This window comes from Pseudorca crassidens, chromosome 2 (genome assembly GCF_039906515.1).
Source record: "Pseudorca crassidens isolate mPseCra1 chromosome 2, mPseCra1.hap1, whole genome shotgun sequence".
NCBI lineage: Eukaryota > Metazoa > Chordata > Mammalia > Artiodactyla > Delphinidae > Pseudorca > Pseudorca crassidens.
This window is the reverse complement of record NC_090297.1, coordinates 128,587,150-128,612,405: the sequence shown is the minus strand read 5'-3', so window position 1 is coordinate 128,612,405 and position 25,256 is coordinate 128,587,150. Positions and strand designations below refer to the sequence as shown.

At 39.9% G+C, this 25,256-nt stretch overlaps 1 protein-coding gene across 1 annotated transcript in view; it reads left to right on the top strand.

Moving 5' to 3' along the window:
• The window catches only part of TNFSF4 (TNF superfamily member 4), a 113,503-nt gene that overhangs the window by 53,495 nt on the left and 34,752 nt on the right, over positions 1-25,256 (top strand). Inside the window, exon 2 of the mRNA XM_067728665.1 lies at positions 17,445-17,658. The gene's annotated coding sequence lies outside the window, so the exon portion shown is untranslated. The remainder of the gene's footprint in view (positions 1-17,444; positions 17,659-25,256) is intronic.

Below are 25,256 nucleotides of genomic sequence, written 5' to 3'. Positions count from 1 at the left end.
TTAAAAGTAAAGCAGGAGGCATTGCCTGACCATCCACCACAAGGGGTCTTCCCCCAAAGATAAGGGAAGTATCTGTTTTTTGGTTGTTGCAAGTCATGCTTCTAAGGAAAAGTGTAGTGCAGTAGGAGATGGGTGGAAGCCTCAGTCTGTCTTCATTCTATACAGATTTCCTCTTGTTTCCAAGGTTAGAATTTAGATCAGGCTATAAAAGTTTCTCAAATTGACCCTCTCTCTTCTATGGTTGCTATGGATTGTGCTCCCCTCAAATTTATGTGTTGAAGCCCCAACCCCCAATATGATGGTATTTCAAAACAAGACCTTTGGGAGACAATTAGGTTTAGATAGGGTCATGAGGGTGGGACCCTCATGATGGAATCAGTGTCCTTAATAGGAAGAGACACACAGCACTCTCTCTCTGTCATGTGAGGACACAGTGTGAAGGGCGCTGTATGCAAGCCAGAAAGAGGGCTCTCACCAGGAACCCAATTGGCCAGCACCTTGCTTGTGAACTCCCCAGCCTCCAGAACAAATTTTTATTGTTTAAGCCACTTAGCCTATTGTATTTTGTTATAGCAGCCCAAGCAGACTAAGACAAGTGTTTGTGGTAATTTTGCTCAGGATCTGGTAAATCTTTTATTACATATTTTATGTTAGTATTTTTCTGTTTGTGTGCTTGTTTCAGTCTTCATAGATATGTTGATGGACAGTTGAGACAAAGTCAGGCAAAGTTATCTTTCTATTATTTAAACTAAGAAGTTTCAGCCTTGTTGCTTTTGACTTAATTCCCTTTACCTTTGCAAGGCTGAATTGCAAGAACTAGACTCTCTTCCCAGTTCCTTTTATCCCTCTTTTAACAACACCTGAATAAAAATGATGATGTTATTAAAATGATATTTTGTTAGGATGCTATCTGAATCATGACCTACACCAACCCTCCCCTCATTGTGAGTTTCTTTGGCCTAGGGTGGGGGAGAGTGGGAAGGTGAGGGGAGAGTTAAAAGCTGACAGATGATGAAGGTGAAGCCAGATGAGGCAAGATAATCTTAGGTTAGCTCTTAAGCCTAAAGCAAGACATTTCATTGGACCCCTTGAAGGACTCCTTTTTGCTCTGCTAATATGCACCTGATTAGCATATTATGCACTACTTCTGTCTGCCAAACAAAAACCCAAGTGCACTTACCCTCTTTCTCCTCAGTTTCCAAAGAAGAAGGTAATCCAAAATAGGCCACACCCACATTATAAAAATAGTTAACTTGGCCTTGTGGTACCATCCAATAACAAATAGCCAGTAAAATCCTAAACTTACACCTAAGCAATGTTTCTCCATGGGGATTGGAAAGGAGGTGGGGAGAAGGAACCTTGAGCTCCCTCTAGAGGTTGGCAATAATATTCCTGTAAATTAGGCTTTATATTATAAATTGACCTTTGCTTTCTTATATAATTAAATGTTCTGACATCAATCATCATGCCAAAGTCTGTTCATGACTTTGAGGAGATTAAAGTAATTAACAAACTGAAAAGAAAGCACAAATAAAGCACATAGGCAAAAAAAAAAAGCAGGAAGGCATGCCGTCCTTGTATGTCAGTTCTTTTTGACCCTTGTTAGGAGCATCCTAGTATGGACGTGGGTGTCGAGGTCCAGCTGATCTTGATCAGCAGCTTCAGTCAGACGTGACTGCATAGGCTGCTTGAGAAAGAGAAAGAGTTGTCTTATCTCCTTTCCCAAGCTGCTCCTCAGACCAATTAATCAGAATCTCTGGAGGCAGGACCCAGGAATTAGTATTTGAAAAAAAAATTCTTAGGTGACTAATGTGCAGCCAAGTTTGAGAACCAGTACAGGGGGGCAAAGATGTGCTCTTCAAACCTCGTTTCTTCCTTCTGAGCCCAAGGCTTTTTTCTTCTTTTATATTTTATGATTCCATTTTCTATGGTTCCATTTTCTTGCAGGCAGTTCCTTTTTTAATCTCCTTTATATTTTAATTTTGCCAACCTTATTCAAAAGATGCTTCTGAACAGCATTTAATAAACGCAGGGCATTTAGGTTTGCCCCATCATTCTTGATCCAATAATTCCTATTCCTCCAGGACCTTAGACCTTGTTAATGAGATATAACAGGCATAAGATATATTCAGGCATAAGGCCTTATGTAAAGAATTTGAATGTTAATGATTTTCCTGCATTAACCATACTTTGTCTCGGGGTTGCCTTTGCATTACATCCATTCTTTAAAATTGCTCCATTTAGAACTTGGTTCTTCAACAGAACATAAGAGTTTAAGGTCTTAGGCAGAAGTCAACCAACCATAACCCTAAACTCAGTACTAGACCTAAAGGCTTCATGTCCTTAGTTCTGTATCTCTCATTCTGCGATGCCTTTCAGAAGAGCTGGGGAGATAGGACCGATGATTGCATATTGACCTGTTGGCTACTGTACCCACCTTCTTCTTACAGCTATTGTTTAGCCATGACTAAAGAGACTTAGAGTAACTTGGAAGCTTTGGAGGAAAAACTCAGCTCACTTTAATTTATATGTTTGGTTCAGCTTAAGCAGGAAAACTCCATAATGCCAGAGGAGTTTGTCCAGCTGTCTCACCAGCATCTTACAGTGGTCTCCCAGAATCTGCAGAGATTGGTTCCAGGAGCCCCCTCATGTATCAGAATCCTCTGGATGCTTAAGTCCCTTATGGCATAGTAGAGCAGGCCCTCCATATTTGTTGGTTTCGAATCCATGGATTCAGTCAACTGCTGATGGAAATTTACATTGGAGGTTGGTTGAATCTGCACATTTGAAACACCTGAATATGGAGGGCCAACTACATTTACTGAAGAAAAAAAATCTGTGTGTAAATGGACCTGTGCAGTTCAAACCCATATTGTTCAAGGGTCAACTGTATGGTGCTGTCTGACCATAAGTTCTCCACACTAGGCAGAGCCTAGAAATGATGCATCTTAGCTTCATCCCTTGTACCTATAGCTTAGTTCTCTTTCTTACTAGACAAGAGTCAGATGGGAGGCAATTGCAAGGACCTGATACTTTTTACCTAAATTTATGTTTGTGTTATCAAGGCAGAATTGCAAGGCCTACATCTTCCTCATTCCTTCCCTTCTCCAACTTTAATTTTTTGAATACTCATACTCCTAAGTATCCTAGGAGAACTCTTTGCCACCATGGCAAAGAGCAGTCACTGGTCTGCTACCGATTCCTATTCTCCAGGCTTCTACTGACCTTCTTCTTACGCCCTTTATACTCCATTCTTTTTAAGTGAGTTCGTTCACTCTTGTTTCAAAATCCTTGCTCTTGACCTTCTTCTTGGACAAGTGGAGATCCCAGAGCTAAGCTCTTGTGTTTGGAATGGATATGACTGGTAGACAGGTGTAGGACTTAAAAAAAAAAAAAAGTGCCTGGTAGCTGAACACAGGAAGATTTGGCTGTGAGGGGAGATCAGAAATATCAGGTTCAAATGAGCAGGGGAGTAGCAGGATGTTGATCAAAGTTGAAGGTTGGTAAAAAAAAAAGAACTGACAAAGCAGAGTGAGTGGTGCAGGAGAAAAATACCTGAAAGTATTCCCCATTGCAAGGAAATACAGGGGATTGGGAACCTTTTATAGTTGGCCAGGCCATGTTAAGGCCGTGGAAGGGAGGCATGGAAGATTCCAAGGAAGTTCTGAAAATTATCCTGCTGCAGGTAAGCTGATAATCATTTCATCTGCAACTTCTAAAACACATTGTAAGTAGAACTTCTATTGAAAATTTCATTGGAGGTTTACTACCTCCAAAGTGTTCTATGAAATACTTGCTGCAGTACCTTGTCAGCCTGGGGGAATCTCTTGGTCTTACTTGGATCATTGATCCCTCTGGTTCCTGATCTGCTGCTTTCTCTCTGTGTTCAGCACTGGTCTGCTCACAGTGATGGAGCACATATCCCACTCTGATGGGAAAAGCTGCTTCCTGGTTGGAGACCAAGTCATCCTGCAGTAGATAGAAGTATAGATGTCAGGATACTCCTGGGCAAGGCAAATAACCATTCCTCCAACTTGGACTCAGGGCAGGAGTGCAGGGTGTATTTAACCATTTAATGCCATTTAATTAACCCAAAGGAAGAGAAAAATGGGAAGTTCCATGCTGGAAGGACTTCTTAAGTAATTCCATATATTTATTTTCAATGAATAATTTTGAATTTCAACAACTTCAACAGAACTTCAAATCTCAGATTAGTATTGTATAAAGACTGTATGAAGATATATCAAGAGATCTATAATTAAGCTGTTAAAATCTTAGATCAGCATTCCTCCAACGTAATTATTAACAATTGAACTTGTCCTTTAAGATAGAATTTCAGGAACATTTTTATTTCTTCCCTCTCTCCATCCCTCCCCACCCTTCCTTCTTTCTTTTCTATTTTCCTTTTCTATCATGAGGACTAAGGACTGGAAATATCACAAAAGTGGGCGAATCTATAGTTTGGCAGAGATTCTTCTATAAACAAAAAACATTTGACCTTGTTAGCCAAATTAAACCTGCTTAAAACTCAAGAGCCACACAGTAATAGGGCATTTACCTTACTCTCTGATTGTAACTTCTCTGCCTTCTGGAAAGGACTTCAATAAAGGACAAGTCCCTATGTTTCTTTTCAGGGAAAACATGTTGCCATATGGGGTAGGCTTAAAACCTTATAATGTAAATTGAATAAGATAGAGACCTTACTCCTAAGCCTTGACTCATCCAAAGTAGTACTGCTGTAATAACATATTTAAAAAAACTCTAAGAACCAACATTAATTGACAGTGTCCTATCTCCCAGGCCCTCTTCTATGTCCTTAACATGTATTTTCTCTTTTAATTCTCAGAATAACTCTAGGGGATAGAAAGTTACCATCTCTGTTGTACATATAAGGAAAATAAAGCTTAGGGAGATTAAGCAACTAGTGCAAGGTTGTACAGCTGCCAGGGCTGAAAGACTCAAGCCTAGGTCTTTATCATCACCCTCCCATGTATACCATCTTGAGGGACCACCTGGGTCAGCCCTTCCCACATGCAGAATGTCTCCATTCATTCAACAAATAGATTTTGAGTACCTTCTATCTGCTAGGCATTCTCACAGACAATGGGGGTCCAATAATTTGTAACAATATTTGTCTCAGTCCTCAAGGAGTTCCTAGAGTAATTCAGTTTCTTCCCACTTCATTCTATAACAAAATTCCTCTTCAGGTCTCTCTGTTGGGCAGTTAACCAGAAGTGGAAACTCAGATGCTTCTATGGAATCTGCAGTTAATTTAAATGGTGTGAAGTATGCCAGGTGAATGTAGAATTCTGGGAGCAAAGCTGCTTGAATTTGACTAAGATCTACACATCTGCCTAGTATTTGCCATTTTAAACACTCAGAAACCCTTTAAAGTCCATGGACCCACTTTGTGCCTTGCTCTTCAATATTTCCAAACCTGAGTGTGCGTCAGAATCACCTGGAGAGCTTGTTAAAACAGATTGCTCAGCTCCACTCCTAGAGATCCTGATTCAGTGAGTTTTAGGTGGAGCGTTAGAATTTGCATATCTAAAAAGTTCCCTGGTGATGTGCATGTTCTGGAGTAGGGATCGCGCTTTGGAAACCTTTGTTAGATCATCTATGCATAATTTCAGTCTTCCTAGTTATGTTATGAAATAATTCTTTCTGGTGGGATCCCTAATGAGTTTAGTCTCTCCACAGATTTGATCTTGAACGCCTCAGATCTCACTCTACTTCTCTCCCTTCCATCTCTCAAAAAATATTTATTGAGATCTATGTTGAGAAACTGAAAATACTGAAGTGAATAAGACCCATGACTGGAAGTTTTATATAAATAAGTTTTATATAAAAAATTTCTATCTTTTTAACCTCTATCTCCGTATTAACTTTCAGTGTAATCCATTAATTTTTAAAAATGGGCATATTCTCTCTAATGTTGAAAGTTTGTTTCAAGATGATCAGCTAAATCAAACATTTAAGTTCATCCAAGTTTTATTCATGTGCTAAAATGATCAAAATTAAAGTGTTCATAAAACAAACCAATCAGGCAAATTAAAATAAAGATCTCAAGTTAGCCACCGGATGCCATCTAGATAGAATAGTTAGATATGGAATAGCTTATGAACTGTATTGATGAACAGGGAGTTGCCATGTATGGATTATCAATTTTTGAATGTTCAGAATTAAGGATACTCTGCACTGTATTCTTTGAAAATTAGTAGGTTTGATGATTTAGGAGTTTCGAGATCTGTTACGCTTCTGATCATCAGTATGACCTCCACCACCACCACTGCCACCACCACCCAATATTTATTGAGTGCTTACTGTGTGTCAAGCACTATGTTTAGCGCTAATTATGCATTATTTCTTACTCCTCACAAAGTCTGTGAGGTACTATTACTGTCTCTATTTAACTGAGGCTTAGAAAGATTTAGCACTATGTGTTGGTATTATTGCTTAGGGCAGGAAACTATGGTGTTCAAGTGCACAAGCTTTGACTTGGGGGGAGGGCATGTATTGTGAAATGAGTAGGTAGACTCAGGCTACTTCCCTGCAGTCACATGTGCTCTGCCCAAGTCCTCCCACTGACTATAAAACCCAGCTTTGCCCTTTTCTTGTGTCCTCCCACCTCGGTGTGCAGGATGTGGCATTGTTACAAGGGTGACATCACAAGGAACAGGACGTGTAGTACGTCCAGAGACACCAAGAGGATAGCTCCCTATTGGTAGGCCGTTTTGGAGAAATTAAATGGGCAGTTTTATCTTTGGATATCTTCCTCAACCTTGCATTTTGATAATGTGAGAAGGGTCCTCAGATACTAACAAACACCTTTTTCTTGTCATCTAGATCAAATTTTCAGCACTCACAAGTCTTGCTGCTTCAAAATGTATCTCAATTTCGATATGTCCAAAACAAGTAACTATCTTCCGTTCCCTGCAAACGTGCGCCAGGCCCCTCTAGTGTTCCTCACCTTGAAGAATGGCCCTGTCACACACACAGTCGTCCAAGCCAGAAACCCATACTTCACTCTGGTTTCCTCCTTACCCTCACCCCAACTAATTAATTGCCTTGTCAACTCTAATTCCTAAAAGATTATCATTTATTTTCCCAACCCGCTGCATTTACCCTTCTTGCTTTCTTTCCTTCTTATTCGCTAATTCTTTCATCTTTTATTCATATTGTCATCAAAGTGATCCTTCTAAAACTTAAATTATTATGTCACATTCTTACTTAAACACCCTCTAACAGCTTTCCGTTGCTATTAGCATAAGCTTTAAATCTCATACTGTGGCTTACAGGATGTTCTATGACTGGCCTCTGCCTCCCTCTTCTGTCTGTCTCTGACCACTTCTACTGCTATCATGATGAATGTGTTTTGGCTTCTTGAAGGGACCACGCATTCTCTCTCATCTGGGCCATTTGTTTATATGCTGTTCCCATCTGAAACACTCTCCCCTCAATTCCTACTTATACCTCTGACATCAGCTTAATTATTCCTTTCTCTAGAAAACTTTCTGTTCTTCTGCATGAAGGAAGGTGTGATGCTACAAGTGTCTTGAACTTCTATAACATACACTTTATTGTAAATTTTTGTTTAATAATCTATCTTGTCTGCTAGCCTATAAGCTCAGAGATGGCAGAGACCATACCCTGTTGTTCATAAATGTATCACACGGCTTGGCACATAGCAGAGGCAAAATAAAGCTAACTAATTAGTTAATTAAACAAAAGTCTTAAGTAGGGGCAAGTATTGTATAATCTTGTACCTTCCAAAGTCACTGAAAACATGTATACAGCATTTTCATCTCTACTAGCCTTTGCTTTTCTTATTGGCTTTAAAAGACAAAAATTGGGCTTCCCTGGTGGCGCAGTGGTTGAGAGTCTGCCTGCCGATGCAGGGGACACGGGTTCGTGCCCCGGTCCGGGAGGATCCCACATGCTGTGGAGCGGCTGGGCCCGTGAGCCATGGCCGCTGAGCCTGCACGTCCAGAGCGTGTGCTCTGCAACGGGAGAGGCCACAACAGTGAGAGGCCCGCGTACCGCAAAAACAAACAAAAAACCAAAAACAAACAAACAAACAAATTTAAAAATCTCAAACTCTGTCAGAGGTGTCTGTAACCTTGGGTCATCTCTACATGAAACTGTGAAATGGAGAAAAGATGAATTCAGTGATCCATGTTGTCAGGCGACTGAGGTTAAGATTAGATCCTTGAGTCAGCAGATTTGTGTTCTGGGACACGTGAGGGCTGGCTTGGCTCCTGAGCAGATCAAACATATTGGGTGCCAGGAGTGGATCACTGAAAGGAGGAAGGAAGAGGAAGTTGCATTTCTTGAATGCCAAAAATTGATACTGGAGACATCATTTAATTATACTGTAGTCCAGTGAGGTAGCGATAATGGTCCTCATCTTAAGGGACAAGTAACAGGATCGGGGAAGCTTAAAAAGTGTTCAGTGACACACAGTATCACACACAGAGTGACAGAATTGGAGTTTGCAGCTGATTGATGCCAAAGCCCATTATTTTGTTCTGTACCCCCGTGGGGCCTTAGAAATCATCTGGTACCCTTCTCCTCCTCCAACACCCCTCCCTGCATTTTCAGATGTGAAAAAAGAGGTCCTCACAGGTGACTTGTGTTGTCCCATGTCATATGCTAGTTAACAGAAAAATTTGGGTTAGTACGTGGGTGCTCTGAATTCCACTACCTGCAACAGTTTTATGCTCCATAGTTACAAAATTAGATTATACGTTATCTAGTTACGGTCATAAAAACCAATTGATACTTTCTTCGTTTAAAGACATTTCTTAATGCCTTTCTTTCCAGCTCTTCTACCCCCTGTTTCACCACCACAGCCTGCAGTGTGCCCTCTATTTGGAAGTATCTGTTGCTTCATAGACAGCCTCAGAATGCACTTGTGGCTAGGAACTTCTGGGCACTCCATCTAGTAGTATGAAAGAACTAAGGACCAGAAGCTGGATTTGAAGGCACTGCAAGGAAGGCATTTCTTACAGAGTAATCCACAGATAGAATTGATTCTCTAGGAAAGTGATAAGTCCTGACCATTGAGTTTGCTGAAGCTGAGACTGGGAAAGTCTTGGTAGGAATACTCAAAGTTGACACAAAAATAAATAGGGACTGGGGGATGGATATTTGTCAGATGATTGATTACATGGCTTGTAGTTAGTTTCTAACCTGAGCATAAATGGCTCTTCAGCAGAAAAATACAGGTTCCAACAAGCCATTCTGCATTTTATATAAATCCTTTTTCCTTCAAAGGGGCTTGAAAGTGCCAACAGGCAGCAGATGGTTGCTCTGTGCCTCTTGCCCCATGGCTGTAGACTGTGCTATATTAGAGGAGGTCTAAAGTTACCCATCTCATTCTCCCTTTTCCTCCTAATCCAGGCTCTTCTTTCAGGATTGTATGAGATTCTAGTTCCTATGTCAAAATCTACTAGCCTCCCTCATCTGGGGAAATGGATGAGATACAAGTTCCTGGGAGGTAGAAGTTGCTCTTGAGCAGAAGGGATTGTGAGGATGGTCTGGGAAAGAGAATGTGGGTATGAGACAAATCATACATTCTCAGAAAGGACAGATAACGTTATAGAACAAGCTAAATTGGGTGAAAGGGTTGCAGAAGAAGGATCAACATAGAAAGTTCTGTGGCTAGGCCCTGGTGGGGATGGGCATGGGATGGGGACAGATGTATACATGCAGGAAGGGTGACTTACAGGGAGGGTGGTGATCAGTGTTCCATATCTGCATCAGGGAGCTGGCTAGCAGGCTCACAGACTTGCCATTGTTAAGTCAGTAATATGCATCAGAGTTTAGCAGGTTGATTTTGAATAAAGTTGTGAGGCTGAGTGGTCCTTTGTGGAGGGGTGGTGGTATGGTTGATGTATGGTGGCTGTATTTCAATGGAATATATCATAAGAAAAAGTTATTTCTAAACCTGGAATGATGTGATTCTCTGATTCTGAAAGTAGAAGTTAAAAAACATTAATAATACAGAGACCCTCTAATAGCTCCGTTCTGTAACACCTCATCCCTACTGATGTATTCATTCTGCATCCTTTTCAATAGTACGTTTTCTGGAAAAGATGGATTTTGCCACTAAATTATGAGTCTCGAAGCCTCAAGGGCTGGAGCACATTCTCACACACCCACACCTTATATCAATTATACTTTGAGAGTCCTTTCAACAGAAGATGCTTCTGCAGGCTTTCTCTCCAGCCCATTCTGGAAAAGTTTTCCTCACTTTTAACCAGAAGCCCTTGAAGCCACCTTTTTATAAATTGCTGTTTTCGATAAAGATGGAGTTTGTTTTTCTTAAGATATTTTGAGATTTTTATCCTCACAGCCTGTTCCACAGAAATCAATTAAATGCACCTTTGTTTGTTTTTCTAAATGATCTCATTTCAGGGTGTGAGTTTTTTAGTGCTTTTGCTTTTTTAATTTTTTTTTTTGGTTGTGGGGCATGTGGGATCTTAGTTCCCCAACCAGGGGTCGAACCTGCGGTCGCTGCATTGGAAGCCTGGAGTCTTAACCACTGGACCTCCAAGGAAGTCCCAGCACCTTTGTTTTCTGACATGATAGAGACACACTTTGCGTGTCAGATGGACCTGATTTTAAGTTCTAGCTCCACTGCGTAGTGGCCATGTTTCCATCTCAGCATTGTTATACTTGCTCTTTCTTCACTCCAAATCTTTGCCTGGATCTCTCCTTCATATCATGTATGTCTCTGTTCACTCCCTAGCTTCCTACCCTGTTTAAGTTTCTTCCTAGTTCTTATAATACTTGATACATTATTTGTCTTGTTGATTTTTTTGAGTACTGTTTTATTGTCTATTCCTCCCCTAGAATGATACCTGCCATGGAGCACACACTCACTAAATCCTTATTAAATGGATGAATAAAAGAGTGAATTAGTGACTTTGAGCAGCTGAGTAACTTTCCTCAGCCTCAGATTCTTTTTTCTCTTAATCAAGGGAAATTAAATATTCCTCAAAGGATTGCAGTAAAGGTTAGATGACATGCTTCAACACACCTAGCACAGTGCCTGTCACATCAAATGCATTCAGGACCGTTTTTTCTTTCCCCAGTGATAGATGTTTCCTTTATAATGTTTATATAATGGATGCTTGAGACTCTGTATCACTGAGAGATAATTAAGCTGGTATCTGATGATAATAAAGGACCAAAATCATTGGAAAAAAAACCCCAAAATCCCAGTGCTTTCAGTGGGTCATCTGTCAGCAGAAAGAAAAATAACTCAATGAAAATTGACAAGAATAATTTGCAAGACATGGCTGCTGGGAGAAAACTTAGTGGTCTTTGGTTTTTGGATTTCCTCCTGTTATGATTCAGGCAAGACTGGTACAAGGCTTCCCTGGTGGCGCAGTGGTTGAGAGTCCGCCTGCCGATGCAGGGGACACGGGTTCGTGCCCCGGTCCGGGAAGATCCCACATGCCGCGAAGCGGCTGGGCCCATGAGCCATGGCCGCTGAGCCTGTGCATCCGGAGCCTGTGCTCTGCAATGGGAGAGGCCACAACAGTGAGAGGCCCGCGTACCGCAAAAAAAAAAAAAAAAAAAAAAAGACTGGTACAGGGAAGTTAGGTCATTTGTCAGGTAATTAGTAGCAGAGTTGGGACTGGAACGTAGATGCTTGAGACTTGGTTTGTGCTCTTGCCTCCTACACGTCACTTGCCTCCAAACATGAATTGGTTCAAACTGGTTTCAGAATTTAGAGACTCTACAGATGGAAAATGTTAATCATTGTAATTTCAGATTCTTGGTTGATTCCAGCTTTCTCTTTAGTTATAAACATGTCTTAACCTTTGTCATAATAGCCCCTTAATAAAAATAAAGATTTGGAAACATATTTTCTCTCTTACTAAATTAGGTGACCTCTTCAAAATGTTTGTAGGCCTAAAATTATTTTGTGGAAAACAGTTAATAAAGAAGACATATACACAACATTGTAAATCAACTATACTTTAACTTAAAAAAATAAAGAAGACATATAAAAATGAGGGGAACACGTGCAAGATGAAACTAACAGAACATAATGCTGGAAATGCTTTAAAATCTAACTTAGTATCAAATCAGAGACTTATAGTCTGAAAGTGCCAATACCAATCAGTAAATGTGAAAAAATGAGGTAAAGCTATGAATAGGATCTGAAACTGTGGTAGAAAATAAGCTCAATAATAAAAAAGGTATAATTTAAAAATCTCATTTTCAATTTTTTAGACATGGATAATTTTCTATGAAATTTGACTTGTATAATAAAAGCTTTACAAGTTTAAATTAATTAGACATGCTTTATGCTAAATCAGCTTTACAGAAAGATTAAAAATAAAATGTATATTAGACACTCACATTTTCCATGCAGCTTATTCTGGGTAGAATCATAATAGATATCTTTTTCAAACCTAGTTCCTAAGAATGAGCTATTTTTTTTCTAATGGGCTTCTAATAACTTTGCTGGCTGAGGTTACATTTTGATAGGGTTTCTCCAAGAACAAGTTTAATTATTAATTTCCCCCTCACATCCCTTCCTCATCCCTTTAGTTTTCCCTTCTCTCTCACACCTGTCTCCTTCTCTCCCTCCCTCTCTTCCCTCCCTCCTTCCTCCTCTTTCTTCACATCCCCTCCTTCCCCCATGCCGCTCTTCCCTCCCGTTTCCATAATTATCTCATTGCCTTTCCTTGCCCCTCTCTCTTTTCTTTCATTGGCCCAAGTGAACTTGAAGAAATTATAGAAATAAGAAAGAGTCTCAATCTCTTGAAAAACTACATAGGTAAGCCTTTTAATTTAAAATATGCTATAATTTTTATTAGAGATGGAAGTGATCTCAGGTAAAAATTGTAGTATGTTACATGAATGGCCTTGGTTCTTCTGTGTAATTACATTCTTTGCCATGTGACTGTGAAGTTGTACTCCTTGAAAAGGTGGAGGTGTATTCCCCACCCTTTGACTTTGTTTTGGCCACGTGACTTGCTTTGGCCAGTAAAATGAGGCTGAGGTGATGGTATGCCACTTCCAAGTTTGGGACCTAAGAGGCCTTACATGTTTCTGTTTTGGCTTCTTGTACCTCAGTCATTACCAGAAGATAATGCCCAGACTCTTCTGTTGGTCCCAGAAAGAAAATGAGAGACATGTGGAACAGAACCACCCAACAAATTCAAGCCTCAGTCAGCTGACCTGCAGCTGACACACAAATGCCTGAGCTAAATAGATGCTTATTGTGATGTACCTCTGATGTTTGGTGGTTGTTTGTTATACAACATTATTGTAGCAATAGGAAATTGATACACTATCCAACTCAATGTCTTCCATTTTAAATATGGGGAGACTGAGGCCTAGAGGAATCTAGGGTTACAAATTGGTTAATGACAGATCTGGAACTAGGACTCAGAGCTCCAGGTAGTTGGATCAATGCTTGTCTAATAAATAGTGCCTTGCTGTGAAGTAAATTTGCAAACTCCTCAAGTTCTTAAAGTAATACCTTTTTACTAAACTTCTGTTATTGTCTCCTTATTATTTATTTATTTAACTAATTTGAATCTATCATTTCAGCAATCAGTTAGGTTAACTGTCAATTTATTATAAAGGACAGGAAGCAGAAAGCAGTATTGTATTGTTAAGGCTTCTCAATCTTGCTGTGATATGTGTGTGTGTGTGTGTGTGTGTGTGTGTGTGAGAGAGAGAGAGAGTTAAGAAAACTTGTCATCATAGCTGTCATTAGCTGAGTAATTACTATAAATTATACTCCAGGAATTGTGGAAAGTATTTTTAATTTATTATCTCGTTTGGTTTATACCATGGATTAACAAACTATGGCCTAGGGCCAACTCCTGTCCACTGTTTTTGTAAATAAAGTTTTATGGGAACATAGTCATGTTCATTTTTTAATGTATTGCCTATGTTTACTTTTGCACTACAATGGCAGAGTTGAGTAGTTGTGGCAGAGACTGTGTGGCTTGCAAGGTTGAAAATATTTGCTATCTGGCCATTTACAGAAAAAGTCTATTGATATCTGGTCTTACAGCAGTAATTTTCAAGTGTGATCTGTGAGCCCAAGGTTCCTTAAGAGGTCTGTGAGGTCAGAGCTATTTTCATGACAATACTAAGACATTCTTGCCTTTGTCACTGTGTTGACATTTGAACTGATGACAGATAATTGCTGTCACTTTCGCATAAATTAAGGTACTGGTGCTACACTGTAATAGTCATTATATTCTTCAGGTACTAACAGTAAAAAAAAGAAAGCCAATTTTACTTTAGATGTCCTGATGAAGCAGCAAAAATTAATTTTATTAAACTTTGACTCTTTGAGTGTAAATCTTTTTATTATTCTAGGTGGTGAAATGGGACGTGTGCATGAAGTGCTTATGTTGCACACTGATGATGTTTGTCTCAAGGGAAAGCCCTGTGTGACAGAGTTGGGAGCTAAACTCGCTGTTTTTTTTTCATGGAACACAATTTTTACTTGAAAAAAGAAAAGACTAACAAAGAGTTGGTCTTTCTGATTTTTCAGGCTTGAGTATTCGGCAGACATTTTCTTAAAAGTGGAAGAAGTGTACCTGTTGTTTCAAGAACCACTGACAGTGTTTTTTGCCAATGATAAAATCAGGCATTCAAGTGAAAGTTAACTTTGGGAAAACTTGCATCTGCTACCTTGAGATTGACAGCTTTCTAATACTTGGAAGACTTTTATGATGAATTTAGTGGTGATATTAATGAATGTGATTTATTTATTTAGCCATAACATAAGGCAGTGGGTCCGTGTTTGAAAAATCTGTGTAACTTAGTGAACCAATATTTTAAAATGACCCATGAATAAATAATGCTGCAAATTTACGCATAGGAAAAGATCTTTTCAAGATGTAAGATATTCCCATGGATCTTCATGTAACAGTATAATATGTTCATTGATATGATTTTTGATTCTACATGACAACTAACCTTTAATAAACTATCACTTTTGAGTTTTGGTGTGTAATCAAATGACAATATCCACAATTATCTGAAAAGAATATTAAGATACTCCTCTTTTTTCTAACTGCCCATTTGTAGTTGGTTATATTTTCTTCATATACATCGACCAAAGCAGCGTGTCACAACAAATTGAGTGCAGCAGATATGTGAATCCACTTACTTTCCATTAAGCCAGACATTTAAAAAATAATAAGAATGTAAAGCTCTTCTCACTAATTTTTTTGAAAATAGAGTTTTTTTCATAAAAATTTGTTGTTTATATTAACATGTAATAGGGTTAATTTTTAAATGAATAAATAAATATTTTTTAAATTTTCAGTTTAAATTTTTGTGGTGGTAAATATCAATAGATGTACGACACATAAATAAAAGCTCCTAAGAATTTTCAATAATTTTTAAGAGTATAAAGAGGTGCTGAGATTTAAAAAGTTTGAGAATTGCTATGATATATGTATAACTATTATCCCTATTTTATAGATGATGAAGCTGGCTTAGAGATAGTAAGTTGCTCAAAGTCAAATAGCTTTCTGTAGAGCTGAGATTCAAACTCCAGCAGAATGACTCCGAAACTTACATTTATCGCCACTGAAAATGTCTTCTGGTATTTCTGGATTTAGAAAGCTCAGAAAACTCAGGACAGTTGTCTGTCCTCCCCCCTCCCCCCGCCCCCAGCCCCGGATATGCATACACAGACTTAGAACACGATTTTCTGTGCTCATTTTTTATTCTTTTCTTCCTGGTTTCTTCTCAGTTCTAAAGACATGGGCCAGTTTATCTGCAAAGCTGCATTTAATAGAGTTAGATAAAACAGTCCAGAGAAAGGAACTGTGGAGAGAGAATGACTTTAGATCTATCTGGGTAAGGTTTTCACTTGCTGCTAAAAAGGAAACAGAGAGAAAGCATAACTTGGGAGTCCAGGGAAGATTGACTCAGTTAGCCAGGGTAGGTGGCAGGAAGATTGACCCAAGGACTGGATTTTGTCCTCATCCACATCTTAGCTCAGGAGTAGCCCAGAGATGGCACTTCTGCCTCCTGGTCCATGGAAGACATTGATAATTGGTCAAAACCCCCTTTCTCCTTGAGTTTAGAGATAGCCTCACTTTGCTTCCCAAGGCCAGGTCCTACACAGTCACTCCATATAGAAGATGTGGCATATATGATGAAACCTTATCACAATCCTAGCTTTATGTTATACCTGTGACTCCATCTCAAACACAGAGCCTATCAAGAGGTTTTGTATGACTCATTCCTAGTCCTAGAAAAACAATTCCTGGCAAGTCTGTGAAGTTTTCACTGGCTGCATTAATTAGGAAAGATTTGCATATTTTCTTCCTATACGTATGAAATTGAACCCTCCTTTGTCGTCTAAGCCTTGCAGACACAGAATGTGTAGTAGTTAATAGCATGGGCTCTGGCGTCAGATTATCTGGGTTTGATCTTCTAGTGGTATTGTGAGGATTAGATGACTTAATAAAATAAAACACATTTAACAGTACTCAGCTTATAGTAATGCTTAGTGAATATTAGCTATTATTATTACTACTATTACACTGTGGCAGAGACCTTATTTAGGAAAATGTTGATTGTTTAAAATTAGGATTGCAGACTTCCAGCTCTAGCAGCAAGAGGGTTAGGTATCCTGAATTATCCTCTGGTTGAAAACAACTGAAATAAATGAATGGAATATAAAGAATATTTAAAAAATACATCTCTGAGCAAGAAAGGAAGGAAGACATTCGCAGAGGTTGAAAACTAAGTGAAAGTGGGAACCTGGAGGGCAAATGAACATCAAAGCAGATTTCATTTGAGGTTATCTGACAAATCTTTGTGACCTTGAAGTTTTATTTTGATGTATACACAGGACTTAGAAGGCAAGAGATAAAGCCTAAGATTGGCCTAACTTGGGGGATCTCATAAGAGACCCATACACAAAGCTCAGTTTAAGGTTAAACTCCAAATGAATCTGCCGTGTGGAATGGGACAATAAGGAAACTTGTCTGGTTTGACCATGGTTTGAATGGAGGGAAAAAATGTCTCCTAAGAATTTATAGCCACAAGCCGGTCCTCTCTGGGGTTTGAGCATGAATGAGAAGTCTGAGTTGCAAAAAGAAATGGTGAGCAAATATGTGATTAATATGTGGTTAAATAAAAACATTGTATAAAACAACAACAGTAATAATAATGTCTAATTGGTTAGACAAATCAAAACAGGATAGAACCAAAATACTAGATAGCCATAGAATTTAAATTCAAGGAGTGATGGCTGACTAGGGTTGAAACACTGTAGGATACATGCAGTGTTTAAGAGGCAGCTAAAAATATTTATGAAATTTAGAGTTTGTTAAGTTTGCATGTTTAAAAAATCTAGATTAACCACAAAAAATATATATAAAACAAGCTCCCCCTTTCTTAAATACCTTTTTTTTTTTTTTTTTTTTTTGCAGTACACGGGCCTCTCACTGCTGTGGCCTCTCCCATTGCAGATCACAGGCTCCGGACGCGCAGGCTCAGCGGCCATGGCTCACAGGCCCCGCCGCTCCGCGGCATGTGGGATCTTCCCGGACCGGGGCATGAACCGTGTCCCCTGCATCGGCAGGCAGACTCTCAACCACTGTGCCACCAGGGAAGCCCTTAAATACCTTTTGGAACTCTTCTCAGGTATGATACTTTGGCACTTAAGTAGCGTTATCCAAGTTCCTGCAGTTAGATCATAGGGAGAAGCAAAAGTTTTTACAACATAAAATATTCACCAGTGAATTGGCTAATAGTGAAATTAGTCCACACATAAATATCCTTCCCCATCTTATTCTAAGTCCATGGTTGTGAGCATTTGAATGCAAAGTAAACTGAGTGATGAGTAAAAGTGCAAATCTTGCAAGAGAGTCAGGATACTAAGAAGTCTGTAAAAGCACATTGGAGAATCACAAAGCTTTTGAAAAAGGAGGCTGTGGCAGATTCAGATCAGTTGACAATTGAAGAAGAGAAAATCAATAAAGATGATAACATGATTAGATGATGCAAAGAAGAATGATTTTGATACACAAGGATTAAGAGAGCCCTTGAGAAGACAGATAAATCTCTCTCAAATTGTATTAAATATGGAAAAAGCTAAGATGTGGGAAAAAGGACTCCAAAATACAGTGACTTAAGGAAGATAGAAGTCATGTCTCTCTATGAGGCCAATCAGGGATCCAGGCTTCTCCTTTCACCTTGTTGCTCTGCCTTCTAGGGAGTGATGCTCATTTGCATAGACAAAGCTAAATCATGTGGTATATCCTGTGTTTCAGTTCAAAGAAGAACAGAGAGAGGAAGCCTAAGGCAGGCAATTTCCTTTTAAGCAAGTGATATAGAATATATATTATATTTATCACTTACTCTCACATTCCATTGGGGAGAATCAAATCACATGATCACAACTGCTAGTGAAGCTGGGAAATGTAGTCTCTACCTGTATGACCAAGGGTCTAAGAATAAGAGGAGGGGCAACTAGTAATCTGCCCCACGAATATTTGTGCAAAATTGACTCTGTGATCATGCTCTGAAAAAGAAACATGATGTAATGGGTGATGTACTTATAATTAGGTATGATGAATTATGCCCCACCCAGATCAATACCTGATTCATTTCTTTAACTTAAGAAAGGCCATACATATCATTTTTACTCACATTTTGTAAGTCAGGTAAAGTAAACTTATTTTGAGGACTTAGTAGATTACTAGGTGCTTAATAGTCTTTGTTTTGTTCTTTTATTTTCCAGTAAAATGACGAGAAAATTCTTATTCCTCCTCCACATCTGTAGTTAGTATGAGCCTTCATGCACAATCTTTGTGTTCAAGAATTGTAACCCAAACTTCTATTTTTAAAACCTCCACTTATTTTGGCCCAGGCATGACAACTTAATTTCAATTCGTAGTTCCTCTTTTTACTCAGATTGCACTTAAGTTCTAGGGGCTTACATAGCACACAGAAATTATTGGGGCTCTGTCTAACCTGGCATTTGCTGGGACAGCCATCATCCATCTGGGCCTCATTCATTCAAAAAACATGTAAAGCACCTACATGTGCCAGGCACTGAGAAACGCTTTAGTCCCTCCTCTTAGGGAACATATCATCCAGTGAATTTTGGTGCATTTTGAAAAAATCTGGCCCAAGAGCAAGGTCAAGCATGCACATGTGTTAGAGAAGTCAATTTAACAGATTGGTTCAAAGCGAGGAGGAAGAAATTAATGACCGAATGAAATTCTGGGGATTATTTATGTTTTTCATTTTTAATGCATTTGTTATTCCAGCACAGTCTATGAAAATTGAGAGTTGGTGATATTTAGAAGTCAGAAGAGACTTAGAGAGACGGAGATGTGTGTGTGTGTGTGTGTGTGTGTGTGTGTGTGTGTGTGAGAAAGAGTGGCTTCTGTTTCTCCTGGGGAATTCCTCTTTCGATGTTGGGGTCGGGGAGGAAAAGTGCTACAAGCCTTCAGCCCTAATGCAGGAGGGTTTAACCACCTCTTACCATGTGACTGTAGCCTTCTAGTCACTGTGGGATATTAAAGGGACTGAGAGCCACAGTTCTGAAAGTTGCTTAGAGTCTCTATGCAGAGAAAAACTACAGCCAGGACAGGCAGGAAACAGAGCTGTATGAGTAAAACACTGTGACGGAAATAAAGTGTCACCGTGACAAAGGCTAATTTATAGATTGGCAGAGAGGAAGGGGAGATGGTTGTAAGACGGGAGAACAGTGTGGTCAATTAATTACAAAGGAGTGGTGAGGACCACGTGCGCAGGGGGTCTAGGTGGCAGGGAGGACAGGCCTGGCTGGAGCCAAGGACTGGGTGGGAAAGTTTGCTTCTGTGACCAACCTGTCTCTCCGTCTGCTTGTGCCATACAGCCCTGCAGGCCCACTCCCCCTCACTCTCAGTTTAATCCCATCACTCTGTACAGCTTCGTGAGTGAGAGCATTGGCTTTGCAGCCAGACGGACCTGAATTTTAGTTTTAGCTTCACTACTTACCCCCATGTGGCCCTTAACTTTACTGAACCTCCCATTTCCTTATTGCCCTGCAGGTTTTTGATGATTGTAATGTACCACCATATACAAAGTATCCAGTAGAGTTTTCAAAGTACTCAGTAAGAGTAGTTACTATGGCCATTACAGCCTGCCAGTGAGGTGATGAGTGCTGGAACCAGGGTGGTAGGATGGGGCAAAAAGGGATGAAGTGTTTTAACTTCAGACAGTCTTGAGTTCACATTCCAGCAACATCACTTCCTCTATAGTTCCCACTCTGCAAGGGATTACATGAGATCATGAATATAAAGTTGCTCCATAAGGGCACCAGCAGTGCCTTTTAAAAATGTCTGTTTCCAGAATCTGAAAAAGAATACACACACACACACACATATGTACATATACATATATAAAAAACCGAATCACTTTTGCTGTATGCCTGAAACTAACACAACATTGTAAATCAACTATACTTCAATAAGAAGTTGTTTGTTTTGGGAAAAAAAATGAAAAAAAAAAAAGTTTGTTTCCTTGCTCATCACTTATCCACTCCTTTTTTCTTTGTTCCCCAGCAGGCGGCTTCTAGTCTTCTAGTTATGTGTTTGTGCAAAGAGTAGGACAGTGGACATTGACTAGGGTCATGCCTTGGCTTGCCCTGGCGTTCTTGGTATGAGCTGTTGACCAGCATTACTTTGAGTAGTCTTCCTTTTCACTCACAAAGAATCCTGGTTTGGCAATAAATTACCCTAGTACTACCATCACCTTTCTGCCCACCAGTCTAGCATCCTAGCCATTATCCCAGGCTGCTCTTTCTGAGGAGGAAATCACCCGGGGGCTTTGGGCTGGGGCATATCCCTCCAGAGTTGCTGTGGAGTTGACAGGCATCCCCCTGAGGCAACCACCTCATTTGTGTCTTCTTTACTGTCTGGGGGTCCCCAGGAGTAACTGGTTGGCTGTCTGCTTTTAGCCACCACATATTCTTTCCCCTGGGGTTTCTCTCCTCCTGGAGCTCTTACTGAAACAAGATACAGCCACGCAATAGAGTTTCTACCCTCCCCTTTCATATTTGCTTCCAGTCAACACAGCTTTTATGGTCCCCTGGGTTTCTATGATATGTTTGGGAAAAGAAAGAAAAATAAAAACATACAAAAGGAAGTCACAACTGTTTATGACAGATTAGAAATGATCCTAACCTTCATAGGTATGCAAAAGTTGGCTTTTCTTACCCCTCCTCACTGATTCATCTCTTTCAGAAAACTTCTGAAATCCACCTTTGTCTGATCTTCCTGCCTCTCTTTTTTTATTCTTGGGACTTTAAGTAATGGTTCCCTGCTATTTTTTTTAGCAATTTTGGGGGGCACTTAGTGAGTACTCAATAAATATTCTTTTCTAGAGTAGTGGCAAGCCACAGAAGTAGACTGAAAAGGAACAAATTCCCGGCAGTTGTTTTTTTTAAGGCTCATTCCCACTGAGAAATCCTGGTCTAATCAGAATGAAACTACAGATAATGACATAATAATGTAAATGCTTATTAAAAGCTGCGTGCTAGGTACTTTACGTGCATTACCTCACTGACATCTCACAGCAACCCTGCAGAGTTAGAGACTAGATACAGTTACTATACTCTTTCCCTCATTTAATAATGAGAAAAACAAAGTCTTTGAAAGGTTAAGTGATTTGCCCAGTTACTCCAATAATTCTTCCATTATGACTGAAATGCTTGAGGTAAGCTGGGATTCAGACTTGGGCAGCCTGTCTCTAGAGCTCTTGCTTTTAACAGTTCTACTAGACCAACTCCCCAGACTGCAGGCACCAAAGACCCCACACCGGACGAGTAGCCAGGATCCAACCTGGAGGAAGCCTGCCTGGGGTGGGGTAGACCCTATACTTCTGAAAAAGAGAAGGCATGATGCATTAGCCATTTTCACATGTCTCTCTGTGGTCTTGCTTTTGCCCTGCTTCCTCTGATAGCTTTTCATACTAAAATTAATGATCGCGTCCTCATTTTACTTTTCAAAGTTATAGAAAGGGCACCATTTTGGTGACTGTTCAGTGGGTCGTTCCCCTACCCTACCCCCTGCCCTCAGTTGTCAGTGATTTTTCACTGCTGTTTATTTTGGCCATTGATGGAGAAGGGGTGGTATCACCAAAGGCATTCTGAAGTTAGGGTGTCCATTGGGATGGTGGACGAGGCTGCTGTTCAGGGAAGGAATTTTCCAGGCATTTAAACTAAGACCTCTCAATCTTGCTAATTTTGGACCAGTTCTTCCTGTGAGGTGAGCGTGGGGGAAATGCTCTTGAATACTCCTCACCTTTGGTTTTCCAGTATCAAGATCTCTACTGCCTGATTGTATCGTGTGTGTGGTTATTTTTTTTCACTGATGAAACTAACTTTCCCTGATTAAGGTTGGGACTTTTTCTCTTTGGTCATTTCAGACCCTTTCAGTGGAGTTTTTGTATCTTGTCTTTTGTCTCTGATGTTTCCTTTACTTAGTCAGGCTTTATTTCAGGTTTCAGTTAGTACATCTCCGCCCCCTTTCCTACCCGCCCCACCTAATTTTTAGATGTCAGAATATATCCATCACAGACGACCAAGTTGTCATTCTGGTACGTAGTCTTCATAATGAGTCGTAGCTAGTCTTGATAACTAGTCTTCAACTAGTGCCAAAGCTAAAGGACAATTGGATGGAGAAAATATACCTTCTAGATGGGTCCTTTTAGTTGGAGTAAACCTAAGATCATAAGGCGACAACAATATTCCTAGCTTTGAAAGTAACCAGCTGTAATATTAGCTAACATTTACCCAGCATTTATTATATGCTATGTCATGTACATTGCCTGTCTCGTCTCACTTAACCCTCACACACATCCTGAGCAGGAAACTTTCCATTTTCAAAAGGACAAAATCACAGCTCAGAGAAATTAAATGCCTTGTCAAAGGGTCACACAACTAGTAGATGGTGGTCCTGGGATTAGAATTCAGCAACCTTAACCTCTATACTGCTATGTAAAGGAAAACATCACATGGAGTGAGTTAGTCAAATGATCTTGGCCAAGTTACATAACCTCTCTGTGATTTAATTTCCTCATCTGTAAAATGGGGAAAATAAAATTACTCTTGGAGTCATTTTCAACACCTCTGTGGTGTTTAAATGAGGAGCTGTCCAAAGCGGAGCTCTTGACTTGCAAACTGCCTCCCCTATCTGCTCCTCCTGTCTTCCTCTAACGCTCAGTTAATGACACCACTACACAGCTACTCAGCCACATTGCCCAGAAGTCACCTTTGATTCCTTGATTTCCTTCACCTGTCATATCTAATCCAGTAAACCTTATTGTTCTACCTCCAAAGTATAACCCACATCGGTCATTTGTCACCATCTCTACTGCCATGACCCTAGCAGTCAAGCCACTTCACATCATACCTAGACTACTGAGTCTTACTGTTTATATCAGTGTTAATAAACAAGTTTAAAAAGAAACAAACAAGTAATAAACCTTTCTCCCTTTTATTTATCTAAGCAGTAACTAAAAGACCCATGAAAAACATGATTTTTTTTTACTAACCTTGCAATAACAGAATCTCATATTTAACACATTATGAAGAAGCTTTAATATAATGTAAAAGTTAGAGGTGGGGGCAGCTAGGAAACATCAAAGGTAGTTTTTTGTATATTAGGGTAATTTTGTCCCTCGTAGAATTTTCTCCTTCTCTCTCTGGGCCAGGAATAGAAGATGAGGTCTAAGTAACTGGAGAGAGAGTGTAAAAGAAGAAGGGACTTCTGTGTATAAGGAGCCTTAGGATTTTTTCATTGGTGGGCATTGAGTTGGTTCTTACCTTGTTGCCACCTGGAACTGCGATGAAGTGGATGAGGACCCTGGAAATAGAGATATTGGGTTCTTGGGTGCTCTGAGTAGACATTTCTAATAGCTGTGGAGGGGACCTAACCCACAGCAAATCAAACAAGGATGTGGAGAGATCTGTCTGGAATGTCAAGGTAATTAGATCATGCAAGGGTCCTGAAGACTTAGGAAGAACAATGGTTCAAAGAGAGAACTGCTGATGAAGGTGGCAAATATCAACTCAGACCATTTTTTGGAGCACCTGAGCTCTCCCTGGGATGCCCAGAAATACCTGGAGACCAAACTGGGGGGTGTTGATGGGGTGATGCTACCATGTAGGTTAGGGTCTATCTTGCCCAGCGCCAGCCAAAAAGAATATCACAATGTAATCTAAAATTCTTTGCTAGCCATATCAAAAAAGTAAAAAGAAACAGGTGAAGTTAATTTTAATAATGATTTATTTAACCTAATAGATCAAAAATATTATCATTTCAGTATGCAGTACTAGCCTAGTGGTGTGCTGGTAAAGCAGCTGTCTAAAAAAAAGTCCCAATTTGTAGTGTTTACTAATTTCAGTGGTGTAAATACTCTCACCATGGCCATTTTCAAGCTACAATAATCATACTAATAGTGACAAATAACAATAATTGAATGCTAGCATATATCAGATACTCTTTCTCTCTCCCTCTCTTTCTCTCTCTCCTCTATAGTAGATGACTGAATGAAGGCTGGGAGGTTAAATAACTTGTCCAGTGGCAAGTAGAAAAGCTTTGATTTGCATACAGGTCTTCTGACTTTTGCCCAAAGTGTCAAGAATAAAAGCAAAGTGGTATCAAAGAAGGGTGGGGAATCATGGAGCTAGAAGGGTAGAAGAAAAGAAGAATAAAAGCTCTGAAGAACTAGAATACAACTGTCGCCTCAGTTCAGTCTAATTCATTTCCTGTCTTGAGCACAGCCATAGACTGGTGCTAGGGGAGCTGAGACATATGAGAATGAATGGGGCTTGGACTCTTTTCCATGTGGGAAGACAGGCACATACATGCAGAACTCTGAGACAGGGCAGACTGTGATCTGTAATAAAAGAAGAGCCTAATTCATCTTCCCCATGCTGAGTCTAGGGCAGAGGGAAGGTCACCAGTGTGGTGAAGAGCCCCACATTAGGGCAGAGGGATTTGGGGGATCTGGAGCTTGAGCAATGCCTAGCAGGGCATCCTTTGGGACTTCAGGGTCAGTGATGAAACAGGAAGTTGAGATCTAGATTCCAAGTTTAACAAAGATATGTTGGAAAGTTTGAGCTAATATAGGGAGGAAAATGGTAGGAACTGCAGAAAGCACCAAGGAACACAGCAGAAAGTAGGAAGGAGAAGCCTAGAGGAATTCCCTAAGCTAATTTGAATAAAGCTGTAGGGTTTCTGTGC